Source organism: Castor canadensis, chromosome 3 (assembly GCF_047511655.1).
Source record: "Castor canadensis chromosome 3, mCasCan1.hap1v2, whole genome shotgun sequence".
Taxonomy (NCBI): domain Eukaryota; kingdom Metazoa; phylum Chordata; class Mammalia; order Rodentia; family Castoridae; genus Castor; species Castor canadensis.
This window is the reverse complement of record NC_133388.1, coordinates 183,914,411-183,931,828: the sequence shown is the minus strand read 5'-3', so window position 1 is coordinate 183,931,828 and position 17,418 is coordinate 183,914,411. Positions and strand designations below refer to the sequence as shown.

The following is a 17,418-nucleotide window of genomic DNA, read 5'->3' as shown; positions in this document are numbered from 1 at the left end:
AGTCTCAATCTTTTTGTGCATTGGTGAAATTTAATAACAATTTTTGTTTTTGAATTGCCCGGACAACCCATCCTGTGGAGGGATTTCATTAGAACCCAGTCCACTAGTGAATGTGTGGATGCAAAGCAGTGAGTGAGGTAGTCTGCACTGAAGGCAACTCGCTAGCAAGGAGCCCTCTGAGAGTGAGAAAAGGACGAGTTAGGCAGAGACTCACATTGGAATCAAAGCCCTGCTAGCACCAAGGAGTTAACTGTGCTTCCCACACTGGCAAAAGCCCCTTTCCAGAACTCGCTGACCTCCCAGCAACTGCCCCTTTTGAGGATTGAGCTTGGTGAACCAAATTTTCTCGGGATAGAGTTAGAGTATAATTGAGACAATAGAACGATTTCTCACCAGTGGAGAGCTGGTTTGCAATTAAAAGCACAGAGGAAAAAATATGATCATAATTCAGGGAAGATCAAGGGCAAGACATGTTTATATCTTATTGACTTAGATCAGAAGGAAGACAGAAACTAGAACTTAACAGAAAAATTGCAGGAGACCTAGCAGGAAGTGGTTGTAGGTGTTTGCACTTGAAAAGGTACAGCATGTTCTATCTCCTAAATAAATAAAAGTAATTAAAAGTACCTTCATAATAGCATGTACAGACTATCAGGAGCTGTTTAAACTTTAATTTTATAAAGAATAGATAAATTATTTAATCCTCACAGTTACCCTACAACATAAATACTATCATTGCTACCAATGTACTGATGGCAAAATTGAGTCAAGGACAGGATAAGAAACTTAAAGTTAGAGCACTAGTTAGTGGTGGGTTCAGGCTTCAGATCCAGGTGGTCTGCTTCCAAAATCAAGGGTTTCATTGTCTCTCCCAGCACTATGGACACTTTAACTATGGATGTGAGCTCCTAATTAGATAGGCAGACCCACCTTTTAAATCTCCAGAGGTCAAAAACCACAAGCATTCTGAAACTCAAGCTTTACAGTTAATCATAGAATAAAGACAAATTTTATCATTCCTTCTTTCCTCCATTTGTGAATTATTAGTCACTTGACCCTTAAGGAGTGTATAGATATGAACTGCATTAGTACTCTGAATGCATGTCAGTTTTTGAATATGAGTCACAAATATTGATTTAACACCTATCCCAGACTAATTTCTCATACTGGAGACTGTTTGAAATTCAGAGAGAAGACATCCCATAGAAGGTGTCTGTGATTAGATGACATGTAAGAACTGTGCAAGTCATGCTGGGCTGTTTCTGTCTCCTCTCTTTCAGAACTTACAGTCTAAAAGGAAAGACAAATATCAATCAAGCAGTCCATCAGTGAGCATGTAACTATAGAGTGGGTGAGTGAAGTACTCAGCAGGAAAGAGAGACAGGTCAGTGATTCACAGAGGAAGCTAAGCTGGCCTTGGGACAACAGCATTGCCTTGTCTGCCTTGTAAAAAAGATGCCTGGCTAGGAGCTGAAGGATGAAAAGTCTATAGTGTGGTGACATTTAAGGGATTAGAAGAGAATTCTAGGCAGAATAAATAGCACTTGTTAAGGCAAAAGAGCAGGCACTGAAGCCATCCAGTGTGGCCAGCCCCAGGGCAGGCAGCAGTGTGTGGAATGAGTTGAAGCTGGGAGAGGCAGCTTCTGACAGTCATGAACTCTGTGAACACTGGAGAGCCGCTTAAGGACATATGCAGAGCAGTGACTTGGAGCAAGGAGGTCACTGATGCTTCCCAGTGAGTGACCAAATAAATAATGACGCTCAGATCCTTCGTCCTTCTTCTACACCTCCAACCTCACTGTATTTTCACCACAATGCAAAGTTCAGCCAACAGAGGGCCTCTCCAAGCACCAGCTCATAGAGCGTCAGCATTGGCAGAACTCAGATGTGGTCTACACACAACCTGTACCAGTGAAGCTTTCTCTTGCTTTGTCTGAATCCCAGTCAGTCTTCAATCTGTCTGAACTATCAGCTTAGGCTTAATAACTGAATAATTTCCAGCAAATTAAACTACTTTATGAAGCTACTTTCCTTCCACTGCACCAAGGTAATGGTAGTATCAATTTATTATTAAGATAATGTATGCATTATTTCCAGCTTTCTATCTAATTTTTGGTAGGTACTCAATAAAGTGACAATTTAACTTAAATTCAGCCATTCATTTTGAGTTCTATCTTTCTTCCAAGTCAGCACAGTGAAAGTTCTAAGATACCACACTGTGTATCAGACAGGGCTCATCGTTAAACCATCCCAGTCATCCAGTTAATGTTCAAAAAACTCATGAATCTCCCCAAAGTAGAAGGAGGAGCTGAAGAAAAAGGAATGGTGTCATGTTTCCTGCATAATCTTCATTGTCTTGTTCCTTGAAAAAATAGCATAATTTTACTTGAGCTCAAAAAATTAATGCTATATACCACCAAAAGACAACGAATTTCAAACATTGCAGCTGGAAATAAACACTTTAAAACTTATTTATTTCTGTATTGATGTATATTTATGCATCTGTTCAATTTGCAATTGTAGGTTCATTCCACACAAAGTATAAAAATTCAGTGTTTCCCTTCGAGGACTGCACAGTCTGCAAAAGAGAGAGGCATTTAAGTAAATTTCAGATTTGGGACTAAAGTGCTATACAAAGAGTGTAGCTGTGGCTCTCCTGCTTGTGCAAAGGTCAAGAAAAGCTTTACCTAGAGGTGAGGTCCACCAGAGCTAGACTGGAAGCTTGTGTTTTGATTTCACTAACTAAGAAGGAAGGGTTTTGACAGCAGGAGGAAATGTCTATGCAAAGAAGTGAAGGCCCAAGAAGGATGTGTTTCCTCAACTACCTGCCAAGGAATTTCCTTGTCAACCTACAGGTAACTAAATTAGATATTCAGAGATAGTAGTGAATATTTTCAGCTGCAGGGAAGTTCTAAATTACTGGCATGAAATACATTCAATTAAGGCCATAACAACAACTTGAAGTGTTACCTGCTAAAGATGAAGGGCAGAAGAAGTAGTGTGTGTGTGTGTGTGTGTGTGTGTGTGTGTGTGTGTGTAACACCCTTGTAATTTCACAAAGACTGTGCTTCATGACATACAGTAACCTGGGGGCTGGTCAAATAATTTGAGGCTAATTACATCTTTCTTATTTATTATCAAGTGATGGTTGGAGATATGCAATGGATAGGAAGAAACAGGATTCTAGAATTGCAATAGTAACAGTTTGCTTTGATCTGGGTTGACTTTGAACATGTGGAACAGGATGAAATACAAAAGGGGGGGATGGTCCGCATGTGAGAAGGGGTGTGAACACAATTGCTAGTGTGACTTGAGAAAATATCTCATCTTCATCTTTCAACCAATAGAGCAGCTGTGATTCTGCCTTTTCCTGCAAGTAAAGGCTAGCCTGTCTCTGTCTAAGCTAAACACGTCTGCAGAGCCCTCAATCTCAAATGCACCATTTGTATGGAACTTTCACACCACCTGTTTAAAAAACAAATTTTCTCAAAATTATGGTATAGCTATAATCCCTTCTTCTCACCTCATTTTGCAGATGAAAACACAAATGCCTACAGTTCAGTAGCCAGCTAGCTGCCAAATGATGGAATCAATATTCAAACCCACTCCATCCTGCTTACAAACCCAGTGTCCCACTGACTCTGCTGTCACATCAGGATTGGGAGAAGTGGGTCTGAGAGAACCATTTGTGCCTGTCGAAGACACACAGATTCTGAGGAGCCCAGGCTGAGGAAGGCAAAGACTAAGAAAAAGGAAGTAATTAGAGTTCAGCATTACCTTTCCCCAGTAGACAGAGTCAGTGATGGGGAAAGGAAGAAACGCCTGGACCAGACCAGCTATTGAGAGAATTCCCACCACGGTTATTGTGCCTCCATGAGCTCATGTGACCCTGAACCTGGCATCCAGAGAGTGCATAGACAGTTGGTTATGCCCGTAAACCCTGCAGCAAATCACACTAGCCAACTGATCTCACTTTATAGGTTGTAGGACATTTTACATACTGAAGCAAACAACTCCTTGCTTTTCCCAAACCCTGTTTCTCCTTCCTTTCCTTTTGCCATATACAACTCGAATAGGAGATAGTAGAACAGGCCAAGATTTTAGAGACAAACTCTGTTCTTGCTCGTTGAGCAACTACATCTGCAGAACCTTCTTACAATATTGAAGTCAAGTTCTAACGCAATCTTGTCACCAATCTGTAAGGTCCGTTTAACTGCATATCCCAATAAGCACATCATAGATATGCAAGAAGTACTTTTAGAAATAATATGAAATTATTGTGTGATGTCCAAAATGTAGATATTAGGTTTCACTGCATGATGTTATGATCACAAGCAATAGGATTTGACTCTTAGAATCTGCTTGATATGAAGTGTGTTGTAATAACCATCTAATGCTCTTCTAAAGTCCTGAGTGGTGCTGTCCATGGGGAGATAGTTAATATCTGCTTCTTCAGAAACATCTCACTTATGTGCACACACACACACACACACAGTCCCCTTCGATCTTCTGAAATTTAGCAAGCTGTTGAATGTTGAACTGTTCAGCAAGCTGTTAAGTGACTTCTCATTTGCTATCTGAATATGTGAAAATCCCGGAGAATGTGCAGTGACTTCAGTGACACAATATAAGCCCTACAACTGGCATGTTAGTTGGACAAGTTTATTAGGTCAGAGATTCTGTTTCAAGTGGTAAAATGGAAATGATAATATCACTGAGTTGAAAGGGAAAGAAATCCTGATACAGGCATCAGGGGTCTGACTTTCTGAATTCAAATCCTTCTTTCACCATCTTAGTAAATGCTGAGGGCTCCACTCAGATTCCTTCCTCAGGCGGAGAAGCACATGCCAGAGTGTGTGTTGCTTGACATCTCACAGTCAAGTTCCTCGCCTGTGAGAATCACCTTCCATTGGCCAGAAAGCTGCCTTGTGCAGCAATTCACCCCGTGCTGGAGACAGTTTTTAGGAAGTCAAAGGCGTGGCCTTCTTTCTTCAATACAGAACATCTCAAAAGAGCCATTCCAACATGAGAAATGCTGGTGGATTAGCTTGAGCTTTGTTGCAGCCAACCACCTTTTCTCAGTCCTCCTTCTCTCACTCCATGACAGGTGGTATTCCAGAGAACCCTCCCCAATAGACTTCCTACAATACAATCTCCAATTCAGAACCTGTTTCCTGGAGTCTTTAAAGATCTGTAGTGGATAGTTCTTCAAAGGTCAAAGTGTCACACAGACAAGTAACTGCATGAAATGAAGTTGGAATTCTGGTAAGAATCCTGTAATTTCAAGTCCAGTGCTGTCTTTACCTCCATTTCTGTCTCTCTACACATGAACTGGGATGATGGACGTCATAACACAATAGCTGTTAGTATTTCAGATCATTCATAGTCAATGTATTCTGGTTTTAGTGGCAATCGTTGTCAAGAGGTTGAATCATCATAATCAAGATAATGTAGTCTAGTTTTCCCACCACAAAGGCTTGCCTGGGCTTCAGTTTTCCATACTTAGCTTTCTCAAATCTTAAAATTCACTTTGGTTTTTTGTTATTATTTTATTGATTTATTCTGTGGTACTACAGTCTGAACTGGGGTCTTCATGCTTGCTAAGCAGGCATTTCACTGCTTAAGCAACACCCCCAGCCCTCAGTTTTATTTTTTGTTACTTATTGAACTGACATTAAGTATACATTTGAGAGATAAGAATTTTGAGGACATGAACATACATATGAGCAAGGTCACTGTCACTTGTTTGTCATTTTTATCCATCCAATTAACCACTATATATTGTGTGCCTTCTATGTGCCATAAAAAGCATTCTGAGAACTTTCCATACATCCTATTCTTTCATCTTCACATCAACAATATGAAGCTTAAGAGGTACTAAATTTTGAACAAGATGACTCAAATGGTGTTGTGGTTTCATTATGAAGTGCCCTCCACAGGCTCATGTGTTAAAATATAGGGCCCCAATTGGTGGCATTATTCAGGGAGGTTCTAGCAACTTAGGAAGTTGGGCCTAGCTGGAGGAGGTAGATCCTCAGGGGGATCTTGTCCCTGGTCCCTTTCCCGCCTCTCTCTCTCTGCTCCCTATCTGCCATGCAGTGACTAGCTAACATCCATCACATGCTCCTGTCACCATGAGGTTCTGCCAGGAACCCAGGGCCAACCAACTAACCATGGACAGACCTCTGAAACTGTGAACCAAAATAAATAATGCTTCTTTTTAAGTTGTTTATGTCAGACGTTCTATCACAGCCAAGAGAAAGTAACTAACATAGAGAAAAAGGTGGAATAAGACATACAATCCACTTGTCCTCAAATTCATCTTTTATAACTACCACGCTCTGCTGTGTTCCTCACTAGTTCATAGATAACAGTCAGACTGTGAGAAGTGATAGAAAGTAATACCAAACTATATGAGGGAAGATGCATTTAGATAAATGGTACTACAAGACTTCTTACAGAAAGCCCAAGTTGGCCTTTGGAGTGACCAAGACTGACTTCTAAAAAGAATGTCCAGAAATTCTGTTTGAGAAATAGAGTAGAAAGGGCCTGTTCTTGAATCTGGCAGACTTGAGTTTAAGTCCTGTCTTCATCTACTATAGGTTGTATGACCCTGGATATCTTAAGTTTCTTTGTTGATTTTTTGGTCTGGATGAACTGTCTATTGGTGACAGTGGGGTATTGAAGTCTTCCACTATCACTGTGTTGGGGTCTATCTGTGCTTTTATGTCCAGTATTGTTTTTTTGTTTTAATGAAGTTGAGTGCACCAATGCTTGGCACATAAATGTTTAGATTTGTTATTTCTTCTTGATGGATTGTTAGTTTAATTAACATGAAGTGGCCTTCATTGTCTCTTCAGACTAATTTTAGTCTGAGGTCTACTTTATCAGATATGAGTATAGCTACTCCTGCCTGCTTTTGAAGTCTATGTGCTTGGAATATGTTTTCCCACCCTTTCACTCTAAGCCAATGTTTGTTGGTGTCAGTGAGATGTGTTTCTTGTAAGCAGCAAATGATCAGGTCTTGCTTTTTAATCCAATCTATGCCTTTTGATTGGGGCATTGAGGCCATTGACATTCAGTGTTAATATTGAGAAGAGTGTAGTGTTTCAAATCATTTTTTTCCCAATGTTTACTTTTCCTTTATTTCTTGTTTGCTAGTCTGCTCAGGTAGTGGGGTTTATTCTTTCTTGCATTTTCCTAGCTAAGTCTAGCTTCTTCATCTGTGTGCAGGATGCCTATAAGTATTTTCTGCAGTGCTGGTTTGGTGGTCATGAATTCCTTTAGCTTTTGTTTGTTGTGGAAGGTTTTCATTTCTCCTTCAGTTAGGAAGGATAATTTTGCTGGATAGACTACTCTAGGTTGACAGTTGTTTTCTATGAGGGCCTGAAATATATCTTTCCATGACCTTCTTGTATTTAGCTTGTGTTGAGAAATCTACTATTATTCTAATGGGTTTGCCTTTATATGTGATCTGTCATTTTTATTTTGCAGCTTTCAATATTCTTTATTTTTCCATATATTGAATGTTTTGATTATAATATCTCTGGGGGGGGTGTTTCTTTTCTGGTCCTGCCAATTTGGTGTTAAAGCCTCCTGTACCTGGATGTCCCTCCCTTTCTTGAGATTGAGGATATTTTCTGCTATTTTTTTAATGTAAGATAATTTATTGGATAAGTTATCTATGTCTTTAGTTTGTATCTCTTCTCATTTTTCTACACCCATGACTCATGGATTTGATCTTTTGATGTGTCCCAGAGGTCTCACATGTTCCATTCATGTTTTCTTAGCATATTTTCATGGTCTTTGACTGACTGATCTGATTCCTCTACTTTGTCTTCTGCTCCTGATACTCTATTTTCAACTTACTCTACTCTGTTAGCTAAGCTTTCAATTCAGGTTTTTGTTTAGGATATTGAGCTATTAGTTTCAAAGTGATTATTTTTCAAGATTTCTATATCTTTGTTAATTTCTTCTTTTGCATCCTGCAGTCTGCCTTATTTCAGCCATCTGTATGAATTTATGAATTCTCTTTGAGCTCAGGTGCTTATTCTTATTCTCTTTGAGTTTAATCATTAACTTATATCTTTCCTCTTCAAGCTCGTTCTTGAATAGTCTTACTATTATTTTTAATTCAATGTTTGATATTTCCTCTTCTTCATTATTGTTAGGTCCTTAAGGATAAAGTTGGCTTTTGAGGGAGAGCTGTTGTCTTGGTGCTTCATGTTTCTGCATTGAGCTTTACACATCTGGGGTTATTTTGGGTTGGAGGTTCCAATCCCTTGTGTGACTTTAGTTAGGGATTTCTGAAAGATTAGTCAGGACTGGGTTGTAGGTGAGCTATGGTGTGTGATAACCTATTCTCAAGATGCTGAGTGCCAACCCCTATGCCACACAGGGAAAGGAGGCTTAGTTGCTAAAGCTATCACAGTTGTTAAGCTTCAGCCTTGAAATTACAGCAATTCCTAACAAGGATCAATTACCGCTACCCTTCCAGTATCTTTAGTGGTCTACTGGAGCAAAAATGAGTCTTCATGGTGCTGGAGGATTAAAGGTAATCAGGATAGTGATGAGAGGGAGATGAGGGTAGGGGGAACTCAAGCAAATAGTATGAGGTGAAAATTTTATGTACAATAAAGGGATGGCAGCTGGCCTAAAAGAAGAGATTAATTAGAAAGCAGACTCAGATAAGTAGAAGTAATCTTAATAGATAATAAGATGGGGAGAAAAGGGAAAGAAAAAGGAGAAATTTGAACAGACAGACAAACAATTATAAACACAGCAAAACTGCTAAATAATCTGGGAATCTATTTACCCACTAAAAGCATTGGTAGTGAAGGAGGATTGTGGATGTGTAGATAGAGAAAGGGGGAAGCATGACAGTAGTTTTGGTTATTGACAAGAGGAAAGTATAAATTAGGGAGGGCTATAGGCAAGGGAAGGAGAGGAAATGGCTTAAGTTTGCATACTGAAAGGCAGGTAATGGGGCTCTCATATGATGACTACAGAGAAAGAGAAGGAGGGAAAGTAGAACTCAATGGAAAATAGGGATGGAGGATTAAAATTGCCCAGTTGGAATATACAGAAAAAGGAAATACAAACAAGCATATAAAAAAAATCTCCACATCTTAACAGCAACGCAAACAACTTCATGTAAAAAAAGTGCTCTTCTAAGCAGATAATTTCTCCCCTCTTTCCTCCCTCCCCCAGTGTCCAAGACTGTCAGTCCACTTAAAGGGAGTCTAGCTGAATACTGCCTCTGGAATGGAGTCAGTTGAGTCTGCGTTCCTCCTCCAGTGAAGACAGGGAGGGAGGAGTGTTTGGAGACCTAAGTGTGATCTCTGGAGTTTGTACTATCAACTTGCCAGTCTCACATCATGCACTCTTGTAGCTTTCCTCTCTTTCAAGATCTCCAGTATGCACGTACACAGACTTTTGTCAGATGTCCTCAATGGCAGGAGTCTCTAAGGTGGGGTTGGTATCACAACTGGCCTTGCCAAGGCCACTGTCTCTGCTATCACTCTGCTGCATGCTCCAGGAAGCTTTGTTCTGAGTCATACCACACTGCCACATTCCCTGGTACCACTGTGAGATACCACTTTTACTCACCAGGCCCCAGCTGTTTTTCTGTGGTAGGTTCCTATTTGGCACAAACCTTCTCCACCATCACTGCTGCTGTTGCCATGGGCTCCAGGCCTGGACACCTTATTTAACCTCTCTAAGTTTTCATTTTGTCATTTATGAAAGACCCCATTGACTTATTGTAAAGATTAAAGAAAGCATGAAATGCATCTGCTCAATAGCTGATGATATAGTAAACATTTAATAAAAGATGTTTAATCTTAGCTAACTCAAATCTCTGGGTGGTAGTAAGAAAATGGTGAGAAGTTAATTAATTAGCTACTTCAGTTTGTGACTTCAAGAAAGCTAAGCCAAATGAGGACTTTGTCCTTGTCCTCATGTCTCCCATAGGTTCCCACACATACTCTTCAGACACACATGCATACATATGCTCAAACACTCAGGCATCAGCCACAGTTCACAGGGGAGTGGTACTTACAGGGCTTAGGCACCATAATAAACTTTCACATGAAGTACAGCAGTACTGTTCTTAATTAAAATCTCTACAGAACTCTTGTTGTTGACAATATCACCACCCAAAGCCATATTTACGTTGTTAATTATTCAAGTTGCAGTGAATAAGAAACAACTCCAGGCTTCCCACAAAATCGCTAAAAATTAAACCAGGGAAATGGGCAATAAATGTCATTTGAAAGGTACTGATGCTAGCTAATTGCAAGACAACTATAAAATAATGAGGCAAGAGGTGCTTCAACAATGCCTAATTAGTAACTATATGGACATTTTCTTGGAAAAATGGCAATTACATGGTGTGAACACTTAGCAGTCGTCATCAAAGGCCCTTTGCTAATATTAGCTAATTAATCTTTCCCACAATACCCTGGTGGGAGGCAATGTAAGTCCCCACTGACAGAGGGAGTAAGGGAGGCCAAAAGATGCAATGGAAATATCCTCATCTGCTCAGCATCTCTAAGAGTTTGACACTCTTAGCCTAAAAAAACCTAGGAGGCATCCCCAGGCCAAGGAAGACAGATTGTTTTCTTAAAACCCAGGTGATGTATAAGGTGAGTGTCATGAATTGTTGACTTCACCTCACCTCCAGTCGTGCTCCCTATCCTAGCTGACCCAGGGACACACTGAGTTACTGTCTTAGGCATAAACATACTCTTCCAATTTAACAGCCCTTTCCTTTCACAGCAAGGTTTTTGACCACAAAATACAAAACCAAAAAGTAGAGGCAGCTATACCTGTTTCCATAAAGCCAAGTTTTTTATGTTAGAACATGGTCCACAAACTTTTGACTTCAATTCAGCTATAAGATCAAGAATTATTTCAGGAGTAATAATTGGCATTAAGTAAAAATTTTAAAGGAATGAATTACATTTTATATCACTTAATTCAATCACATTAAAAATCTGTGACAAAATCTGATTTGTATCTAATTTTCTGTTTTTTGACCAAAAGAAGGTCCCCAAATTATGTAAGTTCCAGACCCAAGACAACCTGGGCCTGCCTATCTTTCTGGTTTGAGTTCATCTACCTGAGTCAAAGGCTACATGTGTGAGCCTTACAAAGAGTCTGATATCCTACTGAACCAGATTCAGTTTCATAAGGCTAAGCTATATCACAAAATGAGGGAGGCCTGCACTAATTTTTCTCAACCTAACTTGTCCTATAATAAACCCCATCCTTCCATTAAGAAAGTTATGAATGATAATGAGAAAACGGAGAATAAGAAAGGGGAGAGTTAAAAGGAACAGGAGGAAGGACAAGAGAACCAGGAGTGGGGGGAAAAGGCCACAGCAGAATGTTTCAGTCACAAGTTTAAGTGCTTTATGTGTATTATACTCCTCCGTCTTTACAACATCATAAAAGGAAGATAATTACCAACTCTGTTTTACAGATAGTGAAACTAAGGCATGGGAACCTTGGTGAACCAGGTTCTGACCCATCTCCATTTGATCCTAAATTTTCAGCACTTCCCCAATGTTACTTTGTTACCTCTAACCTACCTCTTAAACCCTTAGCTAATCTATGGCCAGTGGGTAGACAGGATGAACGTTTTAAGATGTTACTACCCTAAAGAAAAGTTTGATGAAATCTAGTTCCAAGTCAAATCCAAATAAGATTTTCTTAGAACACAATGTATACCTTATAGGAGAAGAGACATTATTTGTTCCTAGGGTATTAAAAATAAGGAAGAAGATCACACAAGATTGGGAGGATAAATTTAGAATCTGATTATCCTAGATTCAAAAAACCCTAGGTCCTATTTCTTATTAGTGAAATAAACCCACACCTTATGTGTGAGGCTGATATGCCGATTAAATGAACAAATACTTAGTATCCAGCACTTAGAAATCACTCAGGATTTATTAGCTATGTTTTAAACATATTCTATCCCACTAATGTAGCATCTGCTTTATCTTTTTTAATAAACATGGTAATAAAGGCTGAATGGTATTTAGACTGGTGCCCAGCCAGTAACAAGAGCTATTAATATTTTTCAGGTAAGCATACTTTGCATTTTAATAGGATTCAGTCCATGCTTGAGACATAAAATTAATTTCACTTTCACTCAAAAAATATTTATTACATGCCTACTCTGTAAAAAGCAGTATCCTATGGGCCAGGGATTCACACATAAATATATACACAATTCCTGCCCTCAAAAGAGGCAATAGGGTATTCTAGCATAGACAATGCACCCAAAAATGTTGAATGAAGGAAATATTTTAAAGTCTCAGGCAAATACATTTTATCCAACTTTCTACACTTTAGAGTTTATTTAACCTAAACTCTTACTTCAATAATGAACAAATGATGAATCCTCTTCTATGAAGTGACTTCCTGTCCTTAAACATCTCTGCAAACAGGAAGCTTTGTAAAGCAGCTGTTTGCACCACTGAATACATCTGAAGTTCTTCCTCCTATTTCTTATGCTGATGCCTGGTCCCCTTAGCATGCCATCACTTGGTGATTGTCCTTTCTTTGGAGTGGAACCAAGTAAGACTAACTCCTCTTCTACCCCATAGGCCTTTCTCATATCCTTAAGTTATTGTTTCTTTAAGTTATCTTACAGACCCACCATGATGATAGTCCAATAGACACAAGTATTTTTTGTCAATGGTGAGTGTCTAGATGGCAGAAGTGATAACTAATGCTGAGCTTGAATACTTGGCACTCCAACCCTCTTAATCTCAGTACCCCCTCCTCCTCCAAGGTCCCTGTCAGTCCTGCCTATACATGTGAGTTTGGATCAACTCTGCCAGAGTCCTCTTTTTGGTCCTTAGTGTTGTCCTAACCATGCTCAAGTGCCAGCCTCTGGATGAAGGAGCTGCAAGGCAGATCTGTCCCTTGGACCTTCAGGAATTTAGTAAACAAGAAAGGGGCTAATGCTGAGATTTCATGACACACAGCAGAGCCAGTCTTCAAAGAATTCCCTACTGTCATAAGACCAAGGCTAGTATTGCCTAAATTGTGGGTCCTCTTCCAAAGAAGAATTAGCTATTTCACTCCCAAATTCCTGGAACTGCTGGCCCCTGATATTGATGGGGTTTGTCCACTGGACTTGATCTTGGTGAAGACCCTCCTTGGTGTACCTTCTGTCCTCCTCAGAGAGCAAAAGCACAATACAGTCCAAACTCCTCAGCTTTCCCTTTGTCCTCCCACCCCAGAAGATGGATCTCTGTGTATCATCCCACTGTTTTTCCTATTATATTCTCCCTCCCAGCACCCAAGCCATGGCAACTTCATTCTGACTCCCACCTTTGACATTGGAAAATATCATCTCTTCTTATGATTTCCTACCTGGCCATCTCTGCCACACAGGCCTGCTCAAAACCTATTTCCCCATGAAGTTTTCTAACACTTCCTCTAGTTAAAATGAATCAACTCCATTCTCATCTTTAGACTCAGAATAGTTTTTGGACTTCTTATGAAATTACTCAAAAAAAGATTGTAAGCTCTTGTCTGTTAAGGGTACAGCATGTAATTCTCCAAAAAATCATTTGGGGCAAGTATAATCAGTTAAAACATTCTTTTTTAAAACAAGAAAACTGATTAGCATTTAGCATCTTTCCAAAACCACATGGGATGTGAATGTGTAGATCGTTTCTGCCTGCCACCAGCCTATATAACACCACCCAGCTCTGCTACACACTGAGACTGTTGCTGGGATGCAATCTCAGAAGCAAAAGCTTCCTGAGGACAAGGTCCTGAAAAGCAAGCTCCATGCATGGAGCAGAAGGAAAGAAAGGTAACCTGTAAGGTTTGGTGGACAGAGGACAGGAAGAGGGCTGAAAGTAATCCAGGTAGACCAGAGCTGAACTGAGACACCTAGTGGCAAATAGGTATTTGGGTAGAAGTAGATAAAAAGAACCCTCATGGGCAACTGAGCATATTCAAATGAAATGGGGGGAGCTCTGTGCAAGGCAGTGAGAGGAGACCAACACAAAATCTCCACCCATGACAAAAGGCTAAATACTGAAAGGCTGTTTAGAAAAGATTGAGAGGGACTCCAAAGGCAAGCAATATCCTTCCTGCCAGAGGATCTTCAGATACTGATCAAGAGAGTTTTAGAGACTCCTTAGAGGAGCACCAAGTGCAATGTTTCTCTACCCTTCCTCTAGAAGGGTAGTGGTCATCATGCCCCCACCCCATTCTCCACACAAAGCCTGGGCCACTGGCAGGCATGAACACTGGGAAGTCTGAGAGTTTCCTTCTCCTTGTAACCTCCTCCCAGTGAAGTCTTCCACCTTAATTCTATATCAAGGAATTCTAATGTAAAGACTTATGTCAAATACTATGTATGGTGTTAGGGCTAGAAAAATTTTAAACAAAATCAGTGTAATAGTAACTTCAGCTTTATGCGAAAAGCAATTTCACACACCCTTTAAATATGACAGAAAGTGGCATAAGTGAGGCATGCCCCAAATTGAGACTAGCAGGAAGGTTTTATGTAGATTATCAACTCTGGTTTAGTGGTAGTAACTGCACAGAATGACATGAAAAGATTCTGACATTGAATCCAGGCTCAGACAAAAAAAATGCTATTACTGATTAATACTGTAAGGAGTGCAATGGAAAGAATTGTGATGTAGCAGTTCTGTGGGAGCAGAGGAGTGGCTGTGGGTCAGGGATGACTTCCTATGGGGCATGAATCCTGGCATGACACTTAAAAAGAGGAGCAAGAGACAGGCAGCGGAGGTGAGCAGAGGTGCCATTGGAGAAGTAGAAAGGAATAGTTTCGTGACATAAGAACATCCTAAGCAAATGATTAAGGACATGATGAAGAAATGTACACTCAGAAAACTCCCAGTAGTTAAGTATGACTCAAATGTAAAATATGAGGGATCAAGGTGAAGATGAAGGTAGAAAGAAACCAAGCTGAATGGGACTCTTAGTCTCATCTGCTACACAGCTGATTTGACATCAAGTAAGATAAAAGTTTACTCATGCACTCATCTAGCAGGTGCTAATTGAGTATCTTGTATACCCACAATCATAGGCTATGGATTGCCTATTGGCTGCACGATTATTGACAATTTTTTTAACATCAGTCAACTGCTTTCCCCATCTGAATGAGTAAAGTTCAATGACAGAGACAATATGATAAACATAATTAGAATCATCAAAATATCAGAATTATTATAAGCTTTCTTAAAGTGGCTATGCAGAAATATTGGCTAGTCCTGGGAAAATTCATTAAATCCAACTTCTTATCCAATTCAGGAATCCCCACATCCACACTCCTAACGCAATATTCCTGAACACCTCTGAAAACAGGGGGTGTGTGAAGCAACGGCTTCCACATTTCTAATGTCCTTCCGTATCCGCATAGGTTGAAATTTGCCCTCTTGTCACTTCAAGCCCTGGTTATTGCCCTTCTCTTTGAATCTGTACAGAATAAACATCAATCCACTCCCAGGAATAGTTATTTACATATTTGAAGATATGTTTATGTTTCCATTTGCATTTCTGAGTCTTTGCTTCTTTAGCCTAAAACTTTACAGTTCTTTAACATTGTGTTTCAATTCTTCATCATATGAAGGTTTTCTGCTGGATATTTTCCAATGTATTAGTGTTTCTCTTAAGTTGTAGTGACTAAATGTAGACAATCCTAATAGTGCCAAATCTATAGGGAAAGGATCACAGTCCCAAGGTTTTCAGCAACAGAGTCTTCTATATAACAGAAAGGTCACTTTGGAATCCACCAGTGAGTGTGTTCTCTGCTATTATAGAAACACAAAACAGCTACCCAGGAATATCATCCCATGCTTACTGACCATAAAGGAAGCCCACATCATTTTGATTCTGCACATACTCTGCCCCCCTAAGAGTCAACCCTCCAAATCAACCGTAAGGTTAATGCTTAAAACGTGTTCATCACCAACTATCTTATGTGTCAGTCCCAATCCATATGGCATTTAGCTTCACACTCTATTAGCTGACAGAATAGAGAGCTCTGAAAATTAGACTTGTTTGGCTTCCTTAATACACATTTGGACTAATTTTCGGTCCCCTAATTAAACCTCTCTGTGACTGACAGAAGCTGATCTGCTGATAGAACTAAATATTTTCAGTTTTCTGGATGACAATAGACATCCAGAGTAACTTACAAGATCACCATTCTGGTGAAAGTAGATCATACTTCAAAAAGAGATATATGCATAAAGACAGGCAGAAGAGGCCGTGGACAGGATGGAGAGAGTATCTTTGGAAATTTGTGGACAGAAATGATCCTGTCCTTACTCTCTAGGAAATAGAATTTCCAGGGCAAGTACCTTTACTTTTGCAATCAAAATTAGCCATTCTTTCCTGAGCCACATGTCCAGCATGGAAGAAGGCAATGAGCACTCACCACAGAGTCAGAGAACTGGGTGTGGGGACTTACTCTGCTTTCTTTGGCAAATCACACTAGTATCTGCTCTGAACTTCAGATCATGAGAGGAAGCTGTTTACCAGTCTCAAGAATGATTTGGGTGAACTTCACCTTATATAAGTTAGTGAAACTGCTTAAACTGCTTTGTGTTATTGTGAAATGCTTAGAAAGATAAAATGTGAGTAATACCACATTCTGCTGCATGTGATAAGTAGTTGGACATAGCACCCACAGGCATAAATGCTGGAAAACAGGAATTGTTCTCATCTCTGCCTGCTCAGTACCTGCGTAGTACCTGTCATGTACTAGGGGCTTGATAGATGTTTGCTGAATTGACTTCCATTGAACTGAATTACTAATTTGCAAGGTCTTTGGGGGGAATTGTAGAATCTCATTTTACATCATCACCAGTGCCTTGCTCAAAGCTGACATGAAGAAGTATGCAATAAATGCAATGAATGAAAGAATAAATTGGAGGACCTGAAAAGATGGTTCTCAACCTGAATACACTTCAGAATCACCTGGAGTGCTTTAAAAACTTAATCTTTGGGACTCTGTCCTACTGACTCATTTAAAAGTTCCCTGGGATCTTCTAATGTACATTCAAGGTTGAGAACCAATGACTTTGAAAATACAACTCTCTTCCTTATTTTTTTCCTAACTAAATTAGGTTTTACATTCTTGAGTGGAACAAAGAATTCTGAAAGATATAACTCTAAGATGGAAGAGTGAGGTTGTTAGTATTTTTTAGAAAACACTTTCAATACACATGGTTACAAGTCAACACTAGAGGAATCAAGTGTATCCTGTGTGACTCCACTGGGAGTGACTTTGGGAAATTTGGTCCTGTTTTCCACCAGACTGTTCCATGTAATTTATCCCTTTGTAAATTTTGCTTCATATCCTTTTTCTGTCACTAATTAATTTATAATGAGCATAACAAAAATGCTGTG

At 39.6% G+C, this 17,418-nt stretch overlaps 1 long non-coding RNA gene across 7 annotated transcripts in view; it reads left to right on the top strand.

The window, feature by feature from the left end:
* The window catches only part of LOC109688119 (uncharacterized), a 146,745-nt gene that overhangs the window by 36,039 nt on the left and 93,288 nt on the right, over positions 1 to 17,418 (top strand). The window contains exon 4 of one of the 7 annotated variants that reach the window (XR_012446417.1): positions 1,281 to 5,265. The exons of 5 other annotated variants lie outside the window; for them this stretch is intronic. This is a non-coding gene — a long non-coding RNA (uncharacterized lncRNA). The remainder of the gene's footprint in view (positions 1 to 1,280; positions 5,266 to 17,418) is intronic. One more of the 7 variants, XR_002212557.2, reaches the window with a different exon arrangement.